This window comes from Pelobates fuscus, chromosome 3 (genome assembly GCF_036172605.1).
Source record: "Pelobates fuscus isolate aPelFus1 chromosome 3, aPelFus1.pri, whole genome shotgun sequence".
NCBI classification, from domain to species: Eukaryota; Metazoa; Chordata; class Amphibia; order Anura; family Pelobatidae; genus Pelobates; species Pelobates fuscus.
The window spans coordinates 393,873,894-393,895,796 of NC_086319.1; the positions used below are offsets into that span (position 1 = coordinate 393,873,894).

Sequence of the window (21,903 nt, forward strand, 5' to 3'; positions counted from 1 at the left end):
CACAGATTTCAAGAAACAAGAGCATGCAGGGATATGTAGTTATTCTACGTATGCAAATATTCAAAGAGAGGAGAGCATGCTGGTAGATGCTTTAATTAAGATTTATTGTTAATTTAAATTTAGTGAGTAAAAATAATTGCCATTATTGAAGGTAATTGACGTGTGGTTTTATATTATTATGCATATTTTTTTTAATTCTTTATTTTTGTCGTGCACATAAAACAGTACAAGCATGTCTTGCCACAACAGCAACAGCACACATAAGATTTACACAGAATTTAAAACAGTGTGGCTGTGGGTATGCACATTTTATATATTTTGTAGGACATCACACTTTAGTGTTAGTCAGAAAGGAGGCTAGTAGGCTTATGTTAGGCTTGGTGTCTGACTGTGTGTGGTATAACAGAATATTAACGAGACAGGCTAGAAATTAGGTAGTTCCCTGTGTAACATGCTGAACAGGGAGAGGGTAGTCTGCGGAGGACAGCATGGGAGTGTACCCAAGGTCGTTTGCCCGGCGGCACTGCCTAAATTAACATTACTAGTAAGCTTTAAATATAAGAAGAGGGTCTACCTGTATAGCAGGAGATAATAAAATAAAATTTAAAAAAATAACCACTGGGTTGCTTGCCATTTCAATATGTGGGTACCGCAAGCATTGTATGCGTGTTGTGTGTGTCTTTGGGGGCTGCCTAGCCGATGCCAAGAGATGGGAGGCTGCAGATACATAACAGCCAGAGTCTGTTTAGCCCCGTGTGGGTGCCCTCCCAGTCACAGGTACCGCTGCACTCTCGTGTTGTTCTGCTCGGGCTCCGGTACAGATCATCACCAGGCACGTGGCTTCTGGGTCTCTGCGGTGCATGTGGCCGACCCCTCTGAGCGGGAACCCTCAAATGGCGCGATCTGCGCATGGAGCTACTGTGCCAACCAGAGTGCCGTCTTCTGATGCTACCATGGAGTGGCTTGTTGGGCTGTCGGCGTTGCCGCTTTGGTGGTCTGCCCGGAGGCAACTTCTTCCCTGTCTGGACTCTGCGTGAGGTGCGCTTCAGGTGCTTCCTTTGATCTCTGCAGCCCGTAGGCCTGAGCTGAGCCTGAACGTGTGGATCCCTGGGTAAGGTATATGCTTGTCTCCTTGCCATCTTGGCCCAGAATTGGGCACAGATTCTGTCAAATGCTATCAGCCATGGCTCTGCATCCATAGGCACCTGGCGGGGAGCTTGTGTGGGGGTATCCACTTGGAAGGCAGTCATCTTGCCTGGCAGGCTGCAGTCACCGGCGTTGCTGGTGCTTGTTAAAGTCCACTAGAGTGAATCAGAGGGTTCTCCAGTGGGGACCGGGATAACCCCCACCAGTCCTGGGGGGGAGGGGGGAAGGGAGGATCAAAAGCAGTATTGTGGGGTCCCACGGGTAGCTGAAGAACGAGGAGAGCGGCCGCCTCTCCCCCTCTCTGTCACGAGTAGGCCTCAAATCTCTGAATCCAGTTATCTGTGTAATAGTCGCTTGTGTGGTATCCAGAAGGCCACCGGGACTCCCTCTGCTTAGATCATGCCCAGCTGACCTGGTATTTTGCCTTGAATTAGACAGTTTCGTTGATTAATCGGTGCCAAATGCAGGAGCCAGCACGACACACGTCTGGTCCGCTCGGCAACCAGACTCCGCCCCCTTATTATGCATATTTTAATGTTTTACTTGTGTGGGTTCACAGGCAAATTTTGGACACAGAAGTATCTCCAGAGCAAATACTGAAAATATATGAAATTCTTTTTTAATGACTTTACTTTGTCTCTGGCAATTATTGACAGTGTCTTAGGAAAGTGAAATTATAGGTATGATCACACGGATGAAAGAATGATACTATTAAACAAATATTTAGTCGCATATTTATATTTGATTTATTTTGCACTAAGATTTAATTGATAATGTAACCATTTCAATGAGATGCTTTGTTTCACTTGTTACTTAAATCTGACATTTTACCACTTATTGTAGCCTGACATTACTCAGGCCTCAAAAAATTGAGTGAAACTCATGGTTGTTCCTCTCCACGGAAATCTTTAGTAAAAGGCGAAAGATTTATTCGGTCTGAAGAGAAACCAGAGTATGCAAATGGCAACCGGAGTAGCAGAGCGGGTTCACAAATGTCCTCTTAAGCATATAGAGAAAATCCTTAATCATTTAGAGAGAAGGTAGCTTGGAGAATCCGGTATGATTAATTATTAAATGAACACACATCATAGTATGTATTAAAAGCTTATCATTATTTTAACAAGTACATAAAAATGGGCATTATTTTTTGCAAAGCATTGTGGGTATGTAAATTAGGCACGCCCCCAGCTAGCATGGTGTTAAACACATGCTTTGTCTATCTGTTGAGTCTGTCCGATTCCAGAATGAGAAAAAATGCTCGGTATATTTTGAGTGTACCCGAAAGTAGTGCATGCTGGGATGTGTAGTTCATCGTAGTGCACAGAATTCAAGAAACAAGAGCATGCAGGGATATGTAGTTATTTAACGTATGCAAATATTCAAAGAGAGGAGAGCATGCTGGTAGATGCTTTAATTAAGATTTAATGTTAATTTAAATTCAGTGAGTAAAAATAATTGCCATTATTGAAGGTAATTGACGTGTGGTTTTATATTATTATGCATATTTTAATGTTTTACTTGTGTGGGTTCACAGGCAAATTTTGGACACAGAATTATCTCCAGAACAAATACTGAAAATATTTGAAATTCTTTTTTAATGACTTTACTTTGTCTCTGGCAATTATTGACAGTGTCTTAGGAAAGTGAAATTATAGGCATGATGACACGGATGAAAGAATGATACTATTAAACAAATATTTAGTCGCATATTTATATTTGATTTATTTTGCACTAAGATTTAATTGATAATGTAATCATTTCAATGGATGCTCTGTTTCACTTGTTACTTAAATCTGACATTTTACCACTTAATGTAGCCTGACATTACTCAGGCCTCAAAAAATTGAGTGAAACTCATGGTTGTTCCTCTCCACGGAAATCTTTAGTAAAAGGCGAAAGATTTATTCGGTCTGAAGAGAAACCAGAGTATGCCAAATGCCTACCGGAGTAGCAGAGCGGGTTCACAAATGTCCTCTTAAGCATATAGAGAGAATCCTTACGCATTTAGAGAGAAGGTAGCTTGGAGAATCCGGTATGATTAAATATTAAATGAACACACATCATAATATGTATTAAAAGCTTATCATTATTTTAACAAGTACATAAAAATGGCCATTATTTTTTGCAATGCAATATGGGTATGTAAATTAGGCACGCCCCCAGCTCGCAAAACAGTTGCATGCTTTGTCTAACTGTTGAGCCCTGCAGCTGTTAACCATGTGAGTGCTGGGGTTGCGCTTTGTCTAAACCCTCAAAACTACATTTACTGTTTATAACTAAGAAACAAATTATTATTATTATTATTATTGCCATTTATATAGCGCCAACAGATTCCGTAGAGCTTTACAATATTATAAGAGGGGGGATTTACCTATAAAGAGGACAATTACAAGAAAACTTACAAGAACCATAGGTTGAAGATGACCCTACTCAAACGAGCTTACAGTCTATAGGAGGTGGGGTGTAAAACACAATAGGACATATTACTTTATGTACTGTTGGGCCATTTGCAAGAACTGACATTTAACAACTAACACAATTTGCATAATCATTGTTACAAGAACTGGACAAACTGGAAGGGGGCTTTCTGGTGTATCTCCCGAACCAGGAGGCTCTTAGACTGTACTTTAACTTTTGACACCAGCCTTCGGAGTTGGGGATGCCTATACCTTACTCTGGCTTTCTCCAATAGGGTTTCTCAATCCCTCTTTATATGGTTGGGCATAGGGTTATTTATTGAAACTAATCTTGCACTACTTGATTATTGGGCTCAGAGCATGGAGGGGACATGTGCCGGCTGACAAATACGTAGGGACTAGCTATTTGGCTAATTGTTAGACTATAATAGGGACCAATTGGCACCTTCCCTGTTGCCCAAGATTTATATATTTTTTTGACTCCTAGATTCATACTATAGCCTGGGGAATCACTCTACATGAAAATAGGAAACTATAATATCTTGTAGAATTTCAGCTACTATGTTGCAATTTCCTACAGGACTTTATACGGCTATTGAGTGACATCTAGTGGTGGATTAGCAACATTGTATCCACGTATTTGTATCGGATTCTTTTTGGATAGTTTACTTATCCTTTCATGTTTCTATTACACATGTAGTGTCCCTTCCAGGAAGAACCAGACCATATCATTTTATACTACAGTTACTATCTTTATTTATTCTACTATTATTATCACTATTTGTTAGACATGTGCAATTCGTTTCGGTCCGAATGTGAATTTGGACAAAATTCGGGCTATTCGGATAAGGGGGTGGGTGGGGGCCCCCTATATTAGAAGCTAGTCTGTTCCAGAGCTCATGAAGAAAGCTAAAAATAGAAGAAAAGATATTGGAAGACCAAGACAAAGAAAGGATAAAAAGAAAGGAAGGCGAGTGAGCAGACATAAGGGACAAGAATCTCATTTTAGAAAGACGTACTTAAGATGTGACAAATAATGGCCATTATCTTGTCCATACACATATCGCCTTTACACTTTAGAGACCTTTCGGCCGTAGAAGGCAATGATATATTCAGAACAGCAAAAGATTTGTTCTAATTACTATAATGGTCTCTTTTATTAAACAATTATTTAACCTGACGCAGGTCAGGCCTCAAAAAATTGAGTGAAACTCATGGTTGTTCCTCTCCACGGAAATCTTTAGTAAAAGGCGAAAGATTTATTCGGTCTGAAGAGAAACCAGAGTATGCAACCAAAAAGTCACAGTAGCACATCAGTTTCAGACATGTGCTTCTAAACATATGGAGAGCAATACTACAATAAACTGCAACATGGAGAATCCAGTATAATTATTACCGCCTTAAGGACACATGACGGATATATTCCGTCATGATTCCCTTTTATTCCAGAAGTTGTGTCCTTAAAAGGGGTTAAATAAAAAACATACCGTGTACGGTATTGCCTCTTAAAAACTGTTATTAATTTAGTAGCTAATTGAACATGGCCATCATGCCTTGCAATGCATTGTGGGTATGTAAATTAGGCACGTACCCAGCTGACATGCTGTTGACTGCATGCTTTGTCTAACTGTTGAGCCCTGCAGCTGTTAACCATGTGATTGCTGGGGTCGTACTTTGTCCACACATCCCTCAAAACTACATTTCCTGTTTGTAGACTGCATTGCTTGTTTTCCAAAAAAGTTCAAAGAGGCTATTAATTTCAAGAGTGCTTTCGTAATACTACACAAATGTAATATGCGCCTATCTACTATTGCACCCTCCCTTTATTTTTTTGTACACTACACCCCAGTACCCCAATAAAAGAAAGAATGACAAAAAAAAAAACTTAGCATTATTTGAATACGTAAATAAAAATGGCCATTTTGTTTTGCAAAGCATTGTGGGTATGTAAATTAGGTACGCCCCGAGCTGATATGCTGTTACATGAATTCTTTGAGCAACTGTTGCGTCCTGCAGCTGTTAACCATGTGAACGCCAGTGTCGTCCTTTGTCCACACTTTCCTCAACACTACATTTCCAGGTTGTACCTGCAATGTTTAAGCTTGCTCTAGCAAATACAAAGCTTGGTATAGTAAATAAAACACAACACCGATTATGGGTATAAGATAAAGCTGCAGACAATTTATTAAAATAATTATCCTGCAAAACCAGTAATAAAATAGGTGCGTTAACGCGGACAATGATCCAAAACATATTAAAACTAAAACATATGGTTTAAGGCTAGTGCTGACATGCACTTGTTAATACACCCCTCCCAAGCCGGTTTAGTCAGTAAATAGCAATACCCCTTAATTGACCCTACCTGCGCCACCAGTCGGTACCAATCCTGCCAGACCCTCTCATACGCCTTCCATGTAGCAGGAGATAGCGAAGACCTCACCCATCCTGCAAGCATGACGTCCTAAGCTTCCACATCACTTCCAGACAGGGCAGGCCCTCCGGTGATGCCTGCCTGAACCGCTCCCACGGAAAACGAGAGAGAGAGTCTGCAATTCGTTTCGGTCCGAATGTGAATTTGGACAAAATTCGGGCTATTCGGATAAGGGGGTGGGTGGGGGCCCCCTATATTAGAAGCTAGTCTATTCCAGAGCTCATGAAGAAAGCTAAAAATAGAAGAAAAGATATTGGAAGACCAAGACAAAGAAAGGATAAAAAGAAGGGAAGGCGAGTGAGCAGACATAAGGGACAAGAATCTCATTTTAGAAAGATGTACTTAAGATGTGACAAATAATGACCATTATCTTGTCCATACACATATCGCCTTTACACTTTAGAGACCTTTCGGCCGTAGAAGGCAATGACATATTCAGAACAGCAAAAGATTTGTTCTAATTACTATAATGGTCTCTTTTATTAAACAATTATTTAACCTGACACAGGTCAGGCCTCAAAAAATTGAATGAAACTCATGGTTGTTCCTCTCCACGGAAATCTTTAGTAAAAGGCGAAAGATTTATTCGGTCTGAAGAGAAACCAGAGCATGCAACCAAAAAGTCACGGTAGCACATCAGTTTCAGACATGTGCTTCTAAACATATGGAGAGCAATACTACAATAAACTGCAACATGGAGAATCCAGTATAATTATTACCGCCTTAAGGACACATGGCGGATATATTCCGTCATGATTCCCTTTTATGCCAGAAGTTGTGTCCTTAAGGGGTTAAATAAAAAACATACCGTATTGCCTCTGAAAAACTGTTATTAATTTAGTAGCTAATTGAACATGGCCATCATGCCTTGCAATGCATTGTGGGTATGTAAATTAGGCACGTACCCAGCTGACATGCTGTTGACTGCATGCTTTGTCTAACTGTTGAGCCCTGCAGCTGTTAACCATGTGATTGCTGGGGTCGTACTTTGTCCACACATCCCTCAAAACTACATTTCCTGTTTGTAGACTGCATTGCTTGTTTTCCAAAAAAGTTCAAAGAGGCTATTAATTTCAAGAGTGCTTTCGTAATACTACACAAATGTAATATGCGCCTATCTACTATTGCACCCTCCCTTTATTTTTTTGTACACTACACCCCAGTGCCCCAATAAAAGAAAGAATGACAAAAAAAAAGACTTATCATTATTTGAATACGTAAATAAAAATGGCCATTTTGTTTTGCAAAGCATTGTGGGTATGTAAATTAGGTACGCCCCGAGCTGATATGCTGTTACATGAATTCTTTGAGCAACTGTTGCGTCCTGCAGCTGTTAACCATGTGAACGCCAGTGTCGTCCTTTGTCCACACTTTCCTCAACACTACATTTCCAGGTTGTACCTGCAATGTTTAAGCTTGCTCTAGCAAATACAAAGCTTGGTATAGTAAATAAAACACAACACCGATTATGGGTATAAGATAAAGCTGCAGACAATTTATTAAAATAATTATCCTGCAAAACCAGTAATAAAATAGGTGCGTTAACGCGGACAATGATCCAAAACATATTAAAACTAAAACATATGGTTTAAGGCTAGTGCTGACATGCACTTGTTAATACATCCCTCCTGAGCCAGATTAGTCAGTAAATAGCAATACCCCTTAATTGACCCTACCTGCGCCACCAGTCGGTACCAATCCTGCCAGACCCTCTCATACGCCTTCCATGTAGCAGGAGATAGCGAAGACCTCACCCATCCTGCAAGCATGACATCCTAAGCTTCCACATCACTTCCAGACAGGGCAGGCCCTCCGGTGCTGCCTGCCTGAACCGCTCCCACGGAAAACGAGAGAGAGAGTCTGCAATTGCATTAAGGTAACCAGGGACATGCTGCACCCGGAAAGAGACATTTAACTCCATACACAAGTGAACAAAGCCCCACAGAAAACTCACCACCGGCCTTGAAGCTGCTGAAAGACAGTTCCGAGTGCACAACTGCTAGATTATCCGTGAAGAAGACCACCTGTGGATTACGTATTTGCTAGCCCCACAAGGTCAGCACCACTACCAAAGGACACGGCTCAAAGAAGGCCTGAACTTTCCTTTTTGGGACTACACCTAAGTGGGAAATACATAAACCCTCAAGTGGAATTTATAAGAAGGGGCCCGCCAACCTCCATAAACGTACTTCTTTGGCCAACTTTGTGCGAACCCGCCTCTGGAAAAGTTACGACCGACTTCAGATTGTGCAAGGACAAATGTGTGACAGTGAGAGGAAACACTGTAAAACCATTGGCTTAAAAAACCCTGAAGAGCCGCCCATGCTGGCGAAACGTGCTTCGGGGTACACTCGCACTCTCGGACTGCCATATGTGAACATCATTTGACTCATGATCCATAGAGGGCTGACAGGAAGGATTTCACTTCACCTTACCAGGCTAGATTCAGTGTTATGTGCACTATAGTAATAGCATATTACCAACGATCTTACTATAGAATTCTATGCACTATAGGCATGCACATAGTATAGATAGTTTAAGTGTATTATTCTACTCAGGTGCCCTTGAAGGCTCAGATTAGGGTTTTTCCCGCTCAGACCGATCAGTCCAACTCCTCCCAGACGGCAACTATCTATATAGAACCTTATGCTGAACAAGCTGACAACTTGTGCATTGTCTCTGCCAGTAACAGGTACTAGCAACAATACTGTGGCTTTAGACAGCACAGTATTTGCAGTGACAAGTGGGCTGCATGAGACATACATTCAGAGGTGCTAAATGTTCTTCACTAACGTGTAGCTGCATGAGACACATATTTTTCATTCTCTGCTAGCATTAGCAACACCTGTTACATAACAACACTGTGGCTTTAGACAGCACAGTATTGTATCCTTGCACTCACAAAGCTCCCTTCTAAGGGAGTCTGCATCATTTTTTGACCAACTCCCCTTTTTGCTGCACGAGACACATATTCACAGGTCTCTATCAGCAGCAGAAAGATTTATCTCTGTGTGCTTAATCATTTCACTACAGTGAAGCTGTCTCTGCCAGCAAGAGCAACAATTCTCTCTTTTTATAAAGCACGTTGCAACATAGTTGCTTTAGACAACATTGTGCTTTATTTTGCACCTATTAAGGTGTTTAAGGGAGTCTGTTTAATTCCCACTCACTTCCTCATTATGACTGATTTTAAATGATAGTTCTTAAAAGTTAATTTTTAAAGCAGTTTTCAGTACACTTTGGTCTGGGCAAAGCTTGTTTCCTTTTTTTGTCGCTTACATATAGGGTTGGTGCCCATCCTGCTCAGAGACCAGACATTATTTTCCTCTCCCAGCTCTCCTTTTAGTTCCTGTACATGGGAGTACTCATGAGACATTGCTGAATACAAATATGTGTATTTTACTGCAATAAAAGCTAACAGTATTATGATATTCACAGTTAAAATGCCATGCAGAACTAAAAAAATATAACATTTCTTAAACTTTGTTTTAGATTTTATTCATATTAAATAGTTCCAGATAGAAATATTTGATGTGAAATGAAAGCCCTGCTTCTCCTGAAAAAAAATATCTATAATAAGTGTGGGTGCACTTAATATGAAAAAGGTGAATTATGGTTGAACAGACACATAGTCAAATTCCAGGTTTTGCTTTGATCAGAACTTGTACAATTGTCTCTGTCCTTAAACGACCACTATAGTCACCCAGACCACTTCAGCTCAATGAAGTGGTCTGGGTCCCAGGTCCCACAGATTTTAACCCTGCAGCTGTAAACTGATATGTTTACACTAGGGTTAGTCCAGCCTCTAGTAGCTGTCTCACTGACAGCCGCTAGAGACGCTTCTGCGCTTCTCACTGTGAAAATCAAGACAGCTTTTCTATGGGCTTTCCTATGGGCGGCTCCTGCCGCGCATGCTCATTCAGCGCTGACGTCAGGAGGAGGAGGAGAGTTTCCCAGCACCGAGGGAGCCCGGCACTGGAGAAAGGCGAGTGTTTAATCACTTCAACGGGAGTGGGATCCTGAGGGTGGGGGGAACCTAAAGACCCTATAGCGCTAAGAAACCAAGTTTCCTGGCACTGCAGGACCCTCTAGTGCCCCTTTCCCTCCCATTACAAGTTGCTGAAGGGTTTAAAACCTTCATTACCTTACCGGTGTCTAAAAGCAAGGTTCCCCATGATTCTCTGGCTATTTGAAAGTTTTGCCTTGGAGATGATAACCAAAACTTAGCTGGCCCGTACGGGGATCGAACCCGCGACCTTGGCGTTATTAGCACCACGCTCTAACCAACTGAGCTAACCGGCCACGATAGTCATGGTACTGACAGCTATGTCTACAGGAGCCAACTGAATGGGCCCTCGAGGAGTGATCAATCCCAGTTAGAGAAAGAAGCCTACATACCCAACAAGCCACTGTCGCTGTAGATGCCAGGTAGTGCAGGTGGTGTATTACCAAACTCTATAAATTATTATGTACGCATACACATATAAACTCTGGTCCGTCTACTTTAACAAATATTTATTCAGAGACAAAACAACAACAACATGCAAATAATGACACACAATCTAACTAACTATACCAACAACAGCAACAACAACCTAACTAACAATAACAACTAAATCTTATAAAATCACCAGATCCCACTCACAGTTCACCATGATAAAAATTAGCCCATGTCTGCTTAAGGGTCTGCTTAGTAGCACAGCCAAGAAGGAACAGAAAGGAATGGGGATAGGGGGGAGTGGTTATCTCTTTCCTGACCTGTAAAGGTATTGAATTACCATATCAAAGGTAAAGCTTATCCCACTGTGAGAAAGGCATACATGAGCTTGGTCACATGACCCCTGGTCACCATATTAGTTTGATGACAGAATGTCACCACATTCCCTCACTTTTTTTTCTCTTATGTTGAGCACATTTAAAAGTGAGAGAAAGAATATAGTCAAACAGGGGTTGCATCACCGCACATTCCCCCAATTTCTATTGTTTTCAGTTGTTCCGTTTTTAAATTAACTACTGCCCTAGTGGGTTGGTAAGAACCCTGGTAGTTGTTCATTAATATTATATGGTAATGTGTTCATGTGAAGTAAAGTAAAATCCAGACACAATCAACCCCATACAGTAATTATCACTAGTTTATGACACAATATGATGTTTAGTTTAGCCTGGGACTGGAATCTGAAGACTGTGACTGATCTGTGTGCTTGATAGCTGTGATTTTAGAATGAATTCTCCTTGAATATTGTCTTAGCCAATCCATTACAAAGCTTGAGGTTTGTTTGTTTAATGGCACATGCAAGTTCATGAGTGTAGGGGAAACTCATTCTGTGACCACCTTGAAATGACACAAATTCCTGCTTCTTGCTGTTACTTTATCCTCATTCTGGGCTGTGTTAATAGTTTGACTTGGTAATCTCAGCACTTCTTCATCTGTATAGTATCCATTTTCAGGATAATAGTTTGACGTGTAATCCCAGCACCTCTTCATCTGAATAGTAATCATTTTCATGATAATAGTTTGTCTTGGTAATCCCAGCACTTCTTCATCTGTATAGTAAACTGTGACAGGACATGTCAGTTACCTTCACCTCTCTGGGCCTTCCAATTAAAATGTTCTTTGAATCAAACACAGACAATGAAAAATGTACAACAGTAATCAGCGTATTGTCTTGTGTCAAAGGCTTAACTAGTTTTGTCTAATAAAATCTATTTGGTTGTGGTGTCTTAAGGCTATGTTTACATTTTAGATGTAGGTAAAAGACCCACAAATGTCTCCTGAAATTTTGATTAATTTAGACATTTACTCCACACCTGATGGAGAGTTGAACACAAAACCATATTAGTTATTTTATAATTTACTGGTGAATACATGCAATAATCACAAAATGTACATAGTTTTAACTGAAAATTACAATACATGAATGTGAGTGGGAAAGATGTAAGGGTGAAAAATGTATTCGCAATTGAACATAGGTGCAAATTCTCATACCCACAACTATTTAATCCCCTGCGTATAGCCAAATAGAACAAATAGCATACATTGTCACTTTATTCTTTATGCCATCTTCACTCAAGGCAATCTAATTTCCCTATATTCTTAATGACAAAAAGCAAAAAAAAAAAAAAAAAAAAAAAGGCATCAAAGATGGAGAGAGAGAAGAAAAAAAAAATAGACTGAATGCTACCATGACACAGTTTGGCAGCGTGCAATCTATAGATCAATCAAAAATCAACTTGAGGCTATATTTGTTGGGAACCAAATAAAAAAAAATGCTTTTAATGTTTTTACGGTTGTAAACAGAAAGTTACACTATCACATCTCTCCAGTGTGATCAAATATAAGCCTCACGTTGGCCACAATTCACTTAAACTATGATTTTTTTAAATTATTAATCCAGCATCAAAAAAAAAAAACAACAAAAAAAAAAACATAGCTGGCAGGGCAGGCGTGCTAAACTAATAAAAACAAAAAATATTTGGAATTTGGCCCACCTGACTGTAATTAATGAATTTAGAGGCTTATCCTTAATATGAAAATATATATATATATATATGTATAACAATACATACTAAGGTCCTCTTTAAACTGGAGTGTTACGAGATAATGGTGAGACAGATAAAATATAGAAACAAAAGAAAAACAAACATACATACATACAGATGTAGAGGACAACAAACATTATGGGAGTTATTAATTACTGGGGAACCCCAATTGATCAGTATTTCCCTCCCTCATCTGTTCCCTAAGTGCTTTCATGTCTGCCTCCAATCTCTCAGTCTGTCTCTTTAGGTCCCAGTAGTCTCTATTCCTTTCTTTATTCCTCCAATTATCCCAATTCCGTCTATTAGTCTGATGCTCATCCCATCTATGGTTCCTTCTCCAATTATTCTCCCAATAACTGTTCCTGTTGTTTCTCTGTTTTTCTTGCCAACTGTGATTTTTGCAGTTATTCTCTCTCCTTTTTAGCCTCTCCCATGTATTATTATTATTCCAATTATTATTGATTACCTTAGGCCCCTCCCATCTATTTTTCCAATTATCTCCCATTACATTGCTTCTTTTAGCACTGTCCCTATTCCTATGGTCCCTCTGTGGATCTCTCCATCTTTTGTCAAAGTCCTGTTTTGGTCCAGTTCTCATTATCCCTCTTGTTCGGGTACATCCCACCTCTGGCTTCTCCATTTACCATCTAAATCTCTACCAGAGTCAACCTTGAATGTTCTTATGGCTGAAACGGAGAAGGCCTGTTCTGAGGAAGGATGCTTAATCCACCAATTGTCAGCTCTAGTTAGTACAATCTCTAAGTCTGCTGGTGTTGGATCAAAAAGCCTGACAAATTCTTGACACTCCCAGGGAAGGGCTTCCATTACTTTAGCAATGTGTTCTGGTGAGCCCAAGACCAGAGGCTGTTGAGGTTGGCGTAGCGTATACCAGAACAATATCCTTTGAGCTACCTCTCTAGGACCATCTGCTGGCCTCATCATAATATTAGCTATTTCTTTCTCTATGCTGACTAGATAGAAATTTGTTGCAGCAATTCTTCCTGCCTGATCAGACACACTGTTATTAAATCCAAATAGTCTGCTAGCCAAAGGACCCATAGCATATTCTAACAGTTCTGTCCATTCTTCTAAGTTAAGACCTCCTCTTTTTGCTCTATTTGCTCCCCTCATAAACCAATGTGTAAAGGTGTTAAAGTCGTCAGTTGGCATACTTCCCCACCATTTCTGGAAATTATCTTTGTCTGTGATTGACATAGTCCTTGTCTGTCTAGAGAAGCTAGTAGGCATTTCTCTTACATTAAAATGTTCAGTTATTATTATAGGGGCTTGTGGGACACCATTTACAATTGGCACATTTCCCTTGTGTTTTGTTCCCAGCACTGGTTCTTTACTTTCAGATATATAATACGACTGGTCTGGGCATACTCTAGGAATCTCCTTATCCCATTTATTTGTGTTTTCTTTAATTTTCATTTTATATTCCATGACTAGGTCTTGGAGTTCAGTGATCTTAGCACTATATGCATCTCTCTGTTGTTCTATTTCCTTTAATTCCTTCTCCAACCCCTCGATCATTTTGTTTGTTCTTAGGGCAGCTATTTTAAAACAATCTCTTTTATCAAGAGCATCTTCCATTTTATTAGTGGTTACTAAATTAGCTTGCTGCAATTCGACTACCATGCTTGCCAAACCCCTTATTGTAGCAACAACCAAGCTTTTCCTTTTCTTAATATGGCACTTTTTATTAGCAACAATCTGTGTCAAAACATCCATGAAACCTTCATATTTTCCACAATTGGGGCCTGCTGGTTCTGGAAGCTCATATGGTCCATCATGTTTGTCAATGTCATTCTTGAAGTACTCTAGTACGTCTACAGAAAAATACTTAGTACCCAGAAATGACATTTTAAAACTGAGCTCTTTAATCGAAATAGACTAGCAGACTAAAAAAAAAAAAAAAACAACAACAAGCTTTTAACAATGGCATTAATTTAAAAAAACAACTGAAACTGGCTCCAAAGAGATTGGACCATTTGAAAAACTTAATTACATTAACCTATTCAAACAAACTCTTGTCTTTTAAGAAAAAAACGTCACAGTCTCAATACGAGAAATGCCCACAGATAGCAAAACACAAAACCACCCTGTTTGTTTAAGGGGAGGGGGTGGGGGGTTTACAAATAAACAGAATGATTTAAAAGGAAGATATGGGAACTGAAAAATACCTGACTGTAACTTCAGCACAATGATCATTCCCAACCATATAAAAATCTAGGCACCTTTACTTCATAATATTTACCTCAAATACAAACTTTTCATTTTCTATTAAACACACTCCAGTGTAAAAATGGAAATGGTAACCTGGCTAAACAATAGCCACCACACTGTATTAGCCCCAATACCTTTATCATGTAAACACAATGCTCCTACCCAGAATTCAATGGTTCAAACAGACAAAAGAGAACCAACAAAAAAAAAACCAAACAGATTGCTATTTAAACTTAGAATGCAATGAAAGCCACAAAATGTACAAAATGTAACATCCAAAAACAATTACAATATATTCAGTTTAGTTCTAGTTAGTTGCAACAGGAGAGAGACAATACAGCACATGGGCTATTAAAAATGGCCGAAACATCAATAATACCAATGCAGTGCAACTATTCAATCTTCCCCTTTAATCACCAATAATTTAAAACTGTGCAGAAACAAAATTAAACTATAAATGCTACAATTTGCAACAAAATACGTTCTGTCAGTCATAATGCACAAACATTATGCTCCTATCCTGAATTCAATTATTCAAACAGACAAAAGATAACAACAACAAAAAATGTTTGCTATTTAAACTTAGAATGCAGGGAAGCCTCAAAATGTAACATCTAAGAAAACAATTAAAATAGATTAAGTTTCATTCTGGTTAGTTGCAACAAGAGAGAGACAATACAGCACATGGGCTATTAAAATGGCCAAAACATCAAAGGTTCCAATGCAGTGAAACTATTCAATTTTCCCTTTTTATCACCAATACTTTAAAACTGTACAGAAACAAAGTGAAACCTATAAATGCTACAATTTGCAACAAAATATGTCAGTCACAATACACAAATTTAAAACAGTCAACAAAACACATTTGTATATTTGTTTCAACAACGAATCCTATGCTATAAAGTCTCTTGCTCTTAGATTATGTATCAATATGGTAGTTATTGCGCCTCACAAACATTTGTTGTAGAAGTCTAAAATTCATGGTCGCCACATGTGGTGTATTACCAAACTCTATAAATTATTATGTACGCATACACATATAAACTCTGGTCCGTCTACTTTAACAAATATTTATTCAGAGACAAAACAACAACAACATGCAAATAATGACACACAATCTAACTAACTATACCAACAACAACAACAACAGCAACAACAACCTAACTAACAATAACAACTAAATCTTATAAAATAACCAGATCCCACTCACAGTTCACCATGATAAAAATTAGCCCATGTCTACTTAAGGGTCTGCTTAGTAGCGCAGCCAAGAAGGAACAGAAAGGAATGGGGATAGGGGGGAGTGGTTATCTCTTTCCTGACCTGTAAAGGTATTGAATTACCATATCAAAGGTAAAGCTTATCCCACTGTGAGAAAGGCATACATGAGCTTGGTCACATGACCCCTGGTCACCATATTAGTTTGATGACAGAATGTCACCACAGTGCAGTATCAATGGGAAGCTGTAACTAAAATATCCACTTGAATACAGTGGTCTGCATAGAGTTTAAGCTGGAGTGGGAAAAAAAGGATAGAAAATTGACTTCTGGGAGCATATAAAGTATATGTATGTATTGAAACATCCTATCTGCATTCCTTGTGCTCCTTATGGTTATAGAAACATAGAATGTGACGGCAGATAAGAACCATTCGGCCCATCTAGTCTGCCCACTTTTTTTTAAATACTTTCATTAGTCCCTGGCTTTATAAGAACCATTCGGCCCATCTAGTCTGCCCAATTTTTTTAAATACTTTCATTAGTCCCTGGCCTTAGGATAGCCTTATGCCTATCCCACGCATGCTTAAACTCCTTTACTGTGTTAACCTCTACCACTTCAGCCGGAAGGATATTCCATACATCCACTACCCTCTCAGTAAAGTAATACTTCCTGATATTATTTTTAAACCTTTGCCCCTCTAATTTAAGACTATGTCCTCTTGTTGTGGTAGTTTTTCTTCTTATAAATATAGTCTCTTCCATTACTGTGTTGATTCCCTTTATGTATTTAAATGTTTCTATCATATCCCCCCTGTCACGTCTTTCCTCCAAGTTATACATGTTAAGTTCCTGTAACCTTTCCTTGTAAGTGTTATCCTGCAATCCACGAACCAGTTTCGTACAATACCTTTTGTTCAGTGTAAGTCAGTCCAGGTAAAAGGGACATTAATGTAATTGTCACTGTGACATCCAGGCAGGGCCATACCAAAGGTGCTTTACTGAACCTGGATCCTTCTGTGTCCCTGGCCTGCTGTCTTGCCACTGAGCCACACTTCAGTACTTTGATTATAGATGTTGTCTTATGTAGTATGACAATACAGAATTTACATGAGCCAATAAATGGGTGACTAAAGAAATGCATGTTAGTAATCTCATACTGTATAGTTTCCACATATTTTATATTAAGTTCTAAGGCTATAAGGAATTCCTATGTGGATTGAATTTACTGTTATTTCTGAGATTGAAGGTGGTTCATGTCTTTCAATTTACATTTACGTTAATTCACATTTTGCATCTTTCCCTGGTGGTCTAGTGGTTAGGATTCGGCGCTCTCACCGCCGCGGCCCGGGTTCGATTCCCGGTCAGGGAATAGTAGTTTTCAATAATTATTTGATGGTTTTTTTTTTTAAATTATATCACTCTCAACACTAGCAGGAAAGTGCTATTATATGACTTTCGAAAAAAGAGGAAACATTAGAAATATAGCATATATTTTTGTTGTCTTACCAGAATACCAAGTAACATACAGAGAAGAACAATGCCCACTTGAAAAAAATGCTAATAGCACCCAAATAAAAATAAAAGTTAAAGCAAAAAACATAAGTGAAGAGAATGGCTAACTATTTGGTCAACCTGAAGCTAGTCTATTCCAGAGCTCGTTGTACAATGAACTTGAGAAGTGTTGAATAATGGCTGTTAAGTGAGCCACACACACATTGTTTTTGACGTTTAGAGACACTTTTGCTTTGGAGTAGGAGTGCAAATACGTAGCCAGATTTACACAAATAATTCTTTCGGGCATTATAACAACCATAAAATAATTTTTTTTTAAAAACAATTTTTTAAAAACAATTATATAGCCTGACCTTTGTCAGATTTCATAAAAGCTGCTCCTTTCCACAGAAATCTTTAGTAAAAGGCAAGAAAGCAGAGTATGTTAGTGTAACAGACCCTGGGTAACCCGGCTGGTTACCTCCGCTATTAATTATTGACCAGACCCATTTTCCCCCAGTAACTAGACGACACACAGTTCCCGGGGTACAACAACAAGCTTTATTGGCCACACTCGGCTTTATACTCTCCCCATGCAAGGGGGTGGAAAACAGGTAAAAGACAATGTCCCCTCCCTTTGTCCTTCCCCTCCCAGGGGTCGTATATTGGATCCGGGTCCCTAGTCCCTTTGTCCCCTGTTCCTGCCACACCATGTCCCTTCCCAAGGGCCTGTGCGTGTGAAAGATTCCCGCCTCCTGGGCTCCCAGGTACAGAAAGCCCGCCAAACCGCCATTGTCCACACAGAGTGTCCCCATCAATCTCAGGGACCCCCAGAATGGTAACCAGCATGAACAGCCTCTGTTCACGGGGTACCTGGGTGAAACCAAGCAAGGGAAGCGCCTCCTTTCCGTACACGAATGCTCCCCCTGACCGGCGTTCATCTATACGAATGGCGGCCACCCAGGGAAGCACTCATTAATTACTTCCCTTGCGGTTTCACACTTATATTACAAGTTGCCAACATTCTAATTGATTAGTGTGAACACTCCAAGGGTCGCTGGGGAGGTCCTCTTTTGGGAGCCGAACGAGGTGAGAACCAATCTGCGAGTGCTCCCTTGGATGGCGTTCGTCTAACGAACGGGTCGGCACACGCCAAAGCTTCCCTTGCAATTTGTGGTTTCCACAAGTCGTTAGCGAGGTGTGAACATTCTAAATAAAAATTCTAAATGGGGTATTGGGGTGGTCCCCGTTCGTGAGACGAACGGGCTGTGTTCGTACGCAGTCTCCCGAACGGGGAGAAGGTAAAACACACAAGTAATCACGAATACATGGGGAACATAGGCAAATACACTACCACACTTTACGGTTTAGTGGTGATCCCGCTACAAAGCTCCCCCTTAACCACTAGTCGGCATCCAGGTGGATCCCAGCGGATCAACCTGTTGATGTCCGGGGAAAGCACCCATGGATCACTTGTCCAGGGCGATTTTCCTGGACAGGTCATCGGCATTGCCATTCTGCTTACCGGGTCTGTAGTTAATGGCAATGTCATACGGCTGCAGGGCCAGGCTCCACCGTAAAAACCTGGCATTCTCCCCAAAGACCCGGTTAAGCCACACCAACGGGTTGTGATCCGTGAGCAGGGTAAATTGCTGTCCATACAAGTACGGCAGCAGTTTTTTGAGTGCCCACACCAACGCCAGGCACTTCTTTTCGATGGCGGCGTAGCTTACCTCCTGGGTAAGAGCTTCCTGCTGAGGTAACTGCCATCGTCCCCGACCTGGCTCAGTACTGCTCCCAGTCCGAACATAGAGGCATCTGTGTGGACGAGAAAACTTTTCCTGTGATTGAGGCAGCCAGCACAGGGGCTTTTACCAGGGTGTCCTTGAGAGCTTGGAATGCCTGCTCTCACTCTGGGGTCCAAGCTACCTGTCGGGGCAGGTTCTTGCGGGTCAGGTTGGTGAGGGGTTTAGCAATGGCGCTATAATTGGGGACAAATTTCCTGTAGGACCCCGCAGTCCCTAGGAAGGCAGGCACTTGGGTTTTGGTGCGGGAACTGGGCCAGCTAGCGACTGCCTCTATCTTGGCCGGTTCCAGTTTTTGCACCCCACCCGGTGTCCTATATACTGCACCTCTTCCATCCCGAGTTGACACTTACTTTGGTACAGATCTGTTCTAAAAATTTTCATTGAAACTGTTTACTGATCAATACAAAATTGTTTCCACAGTCCTGTTTACTGTCCTTGTCTTATGCTGAATAATAATAATTACACTGAGTAAGATATTGGGAAGGATAGTCGCTGTTATAGAATGTGGCTGTGTGTATGGGAGCAGTGTGGGAGTTTTGAGAGAATCCTGCAAACTGAAAGCTGTGACTCATTGGCTAGTGGGCGTGTTGTATGCAAAATAAGCCATTGTTATTTCACACCAACAATCTTGTCAATTTTATTTAAAAGCATTGCAATCCTATGAAACTTCAGGAATTATTTTTTAAAAATTTTGTTTGATAATATTGTTTATGTTTGTGTAAATGTGAAATGTACGGAATGTCACCACATGTGTAATAGAAACCTTTGGCAGCCTGTTCTTTGCTTGTAGTAAAGGTTCATTAAGACTATACTTTCAGGGATCATTTCTATAGTTTGTAACTGGTGAAATGTGCTCTAAAGTGTCCAAACTCAGTACCCACGAGGAAGAGCTTGAGTGTTTTCTCCTGAGCGTGAAGTGGGCTCCCAGTGCTGCTTTATTGTAGCTGCTGGTTGCTGTTGATGACCGTTCCTATTTCCTTAATTGGAGAGTAGGAGGGAGAGAACACAAGCTGAGTGGTTACTACATACTCTGTCAATGAATAGATTACGTAAGCAAGCATCTATAATAAATATTATTACAACTATCTTAACAAAGATATCTCGTCAGGGTTTTTGAAATTGTCTCATTTGTTATCTATGTTTTAATTAGTGTGTGCGTTATTTCTTGGCTTTTTTTGTCGTGTGTAATCATTTGTCAGTCATGCGCCATCTGTTGGCTGCAAAGTGTATGTTCTGAAATCTATCAGTATTTACGTCATCTGTTGGTAGCTGTATGTATTGCATTCCATTTAAAACATTGTCTGATTTCTTACTAAATGTACACATACTGAAAAGGTTTGTGTCTGCTTCCTAACATCCAGCGGGGGGAGGGAGAGTACTTATTATCTATATTAAGTACTCATTTTAACTCTGGTTTAGTGAGTATTACAGAGTAAATTTCAATCCCCTGTGTCCCCCGGTGCATTGGATCAAACTCTCACACATGGGGTGAATTAACCCGTTCACTTCCAAATTCTTTCAAGAATCTCGATTTCGCCAGAAATTAAAGTTTGCTACCGATCTGTTCTAAAATGTTCTATTTAAACTGTTTACTGATCACTTAAAACTTGTTCCCAGTCCTGTTTTCTGTCCTTCTATGTTAGATAATAAATACACCGCGTAAGACAGTGGGAAGCATATTTGCTGTAATGTCCATAGGCTTTTATAACACTCTGAATTTCTGAATTTCCTGTGTTCAAGCACAAAGTGGGTGCTGTACAATGTAACACAGTCCATAAACAGTACTGCAACATTTATAATAGGGATAAGAAGCTGCTAGATCAGGTAGGTACAAAAGCTTTAGGCAGTAAGAGTGTCCCTGCTTTCTTACTTTATAAAAGGACTTATTTAAAGAGAAATCAGTCCTTTAAAGGGACACTACCTGCACTTTAACAACTTCATCTTATTGAACTTACAGAACTTCATCTTATTGAAGTTGTTATAGTGCCTGCAGTACGAATTGCCGAAATCTAATATTAAACGATTAATAGCTTCAAGCCACGCCTCCAAGCCCTCTGGGTATGAGAGCCAGGAATCTTACTTAAAGGTTTTTTTCCTGGCACTATAGCTTCCCCTCCCTTGCACCTCCCCACCTCCCCACCTCCCCGTAGTGCAGAAAGGGTTAAAATAAAACTTATTTTGCTTACCTCAGTCCTTGGTCACCTCATCAGATAGGAAGCTAAGAGAAATATCCGATTTACAATTTGTCTCTAATTCAGTCTCCTGGGAACAGCCTGAGGATTGGTAGCCTATTCGCAGTGTAATTACCATACTGCCTCCCAGAATGCATAGCACAGACCTAGCATGCACACATGTCTCTCCACAACGCAAATGAGAGTTTTCTGAATGTTGACTGTGCACTTTGATCAGATGAGTTAGCTTTGCGCAGTGGCAGTATCGTAGCCAATGAGGTTTATCCGAGGCGTGATTATTGCTAATTGAAAACTTTTACCAATACCCCGCCATGATGACTTGAAATATAGTCAGCAATGGCAATTTTTGACAGTCTCTAAGGAGACTGAAATTGCATGTACAACAATAAAAATATATTTAACTATTTTTCAACAAGATTGATTTATTGT

General features: G+C 40.1%; 8 non-coding genes across 8 annotated transcripts; 3 read left to right on the plus strand and 5 right to left on the minus strand.

Annotated features, from left to right (window-relative positions):
* Positions 1-1,987: 1,987 nt before the first annotated feature.
* Positions 1,988-2,102, minus strand: LOC134603778 (U5 spliceosomal RNA). Its single transcript, XR_010090524.1, has one exon. It is a non-coding gene; the product is annotated as a U5 spliceosomal RNA (small nuclear RNA).
* An 859-nt stretch (positions 2,103-2,961) lies between these two features.
* LOC134603779 (U5 spliceosomal RNA) lies at positions 2,962-3,076 on the minus strand. Its single transcript, XR_010090525.1, has one exon. It is a non-coding gene; the product is annotated as a U5 spliceosomal RNA (small nuclear RNA).
* A 1,660-nt stretch (positions 3,077-4,736) lies between these two features.
* Positions 4,737-4,851, minus strand: LOC134603836 (U5 spliceosomal RNA). Its single transcript, XR_010090578.1, has one exon. It is a non-coding gene; the product is annotated as a U5 spliceosomal RNA (small nuclear RNA).
* Positions 4,852-6,490: 1,639 nt separating this feature from the next.
* Positions 6,491-6,605, minus strand: LOC134603850 (U5 spliceosomal RNA). The gene has a single exon (XR_010090592.1). It is a non-coding gene; the product is annotated as a U5 spliceosomal RNA (small nuclear RNA).
* Positions 6,606-10,222: 3,617 nt separating this feature from the next.
* On the minus strand, positions 10,223-10,296 carry TRNAI-AAU (transfer RNA isoleucine (anticodon AAU)). The gene has a single exon. It is a non-coding gene; the product is annotated as a tRNA-Ile (tRNA).
* A 6,984-nt stretch (positions 10,297-17,280) lies between these two features.
* TRNAE-CUC (transfer RNA glutamic acid (anticodon CUC)) lies at positions 17,281-17,352 on the plus strand. The gene has a single exon. It is a non-coding gene; the product is annotated as a tRNA-Glu (tRNA).
* Positions 17,353-20,084: 2,732 nt separating this feature from the next.
* Positions 20,085-20,301, plus strand: LOC134603944 (small nucleolar RNA U3). Its single transcript, XR_010090676.1, has one exon. It is a non-coding gene; the product is annotated as a small nucleolar RNA U3 (small nucleolar RNA).
* A 1,397-nt stretch (positions 20,302-21,698) lies between these two features.
* LOC134603749 (U4 spliceosomal RNA) lies at positions 21,699-21,839 on the plus strand. Its single transcript, XR_010090497.1, has one exon. It is a non-coding gene; the product is annotated as a U4 spliceosomal RNA (small nuclear RNA).
* The last annotated feature ends 64 nt before the right edge of the window (positions 21,840-21,903 follow it).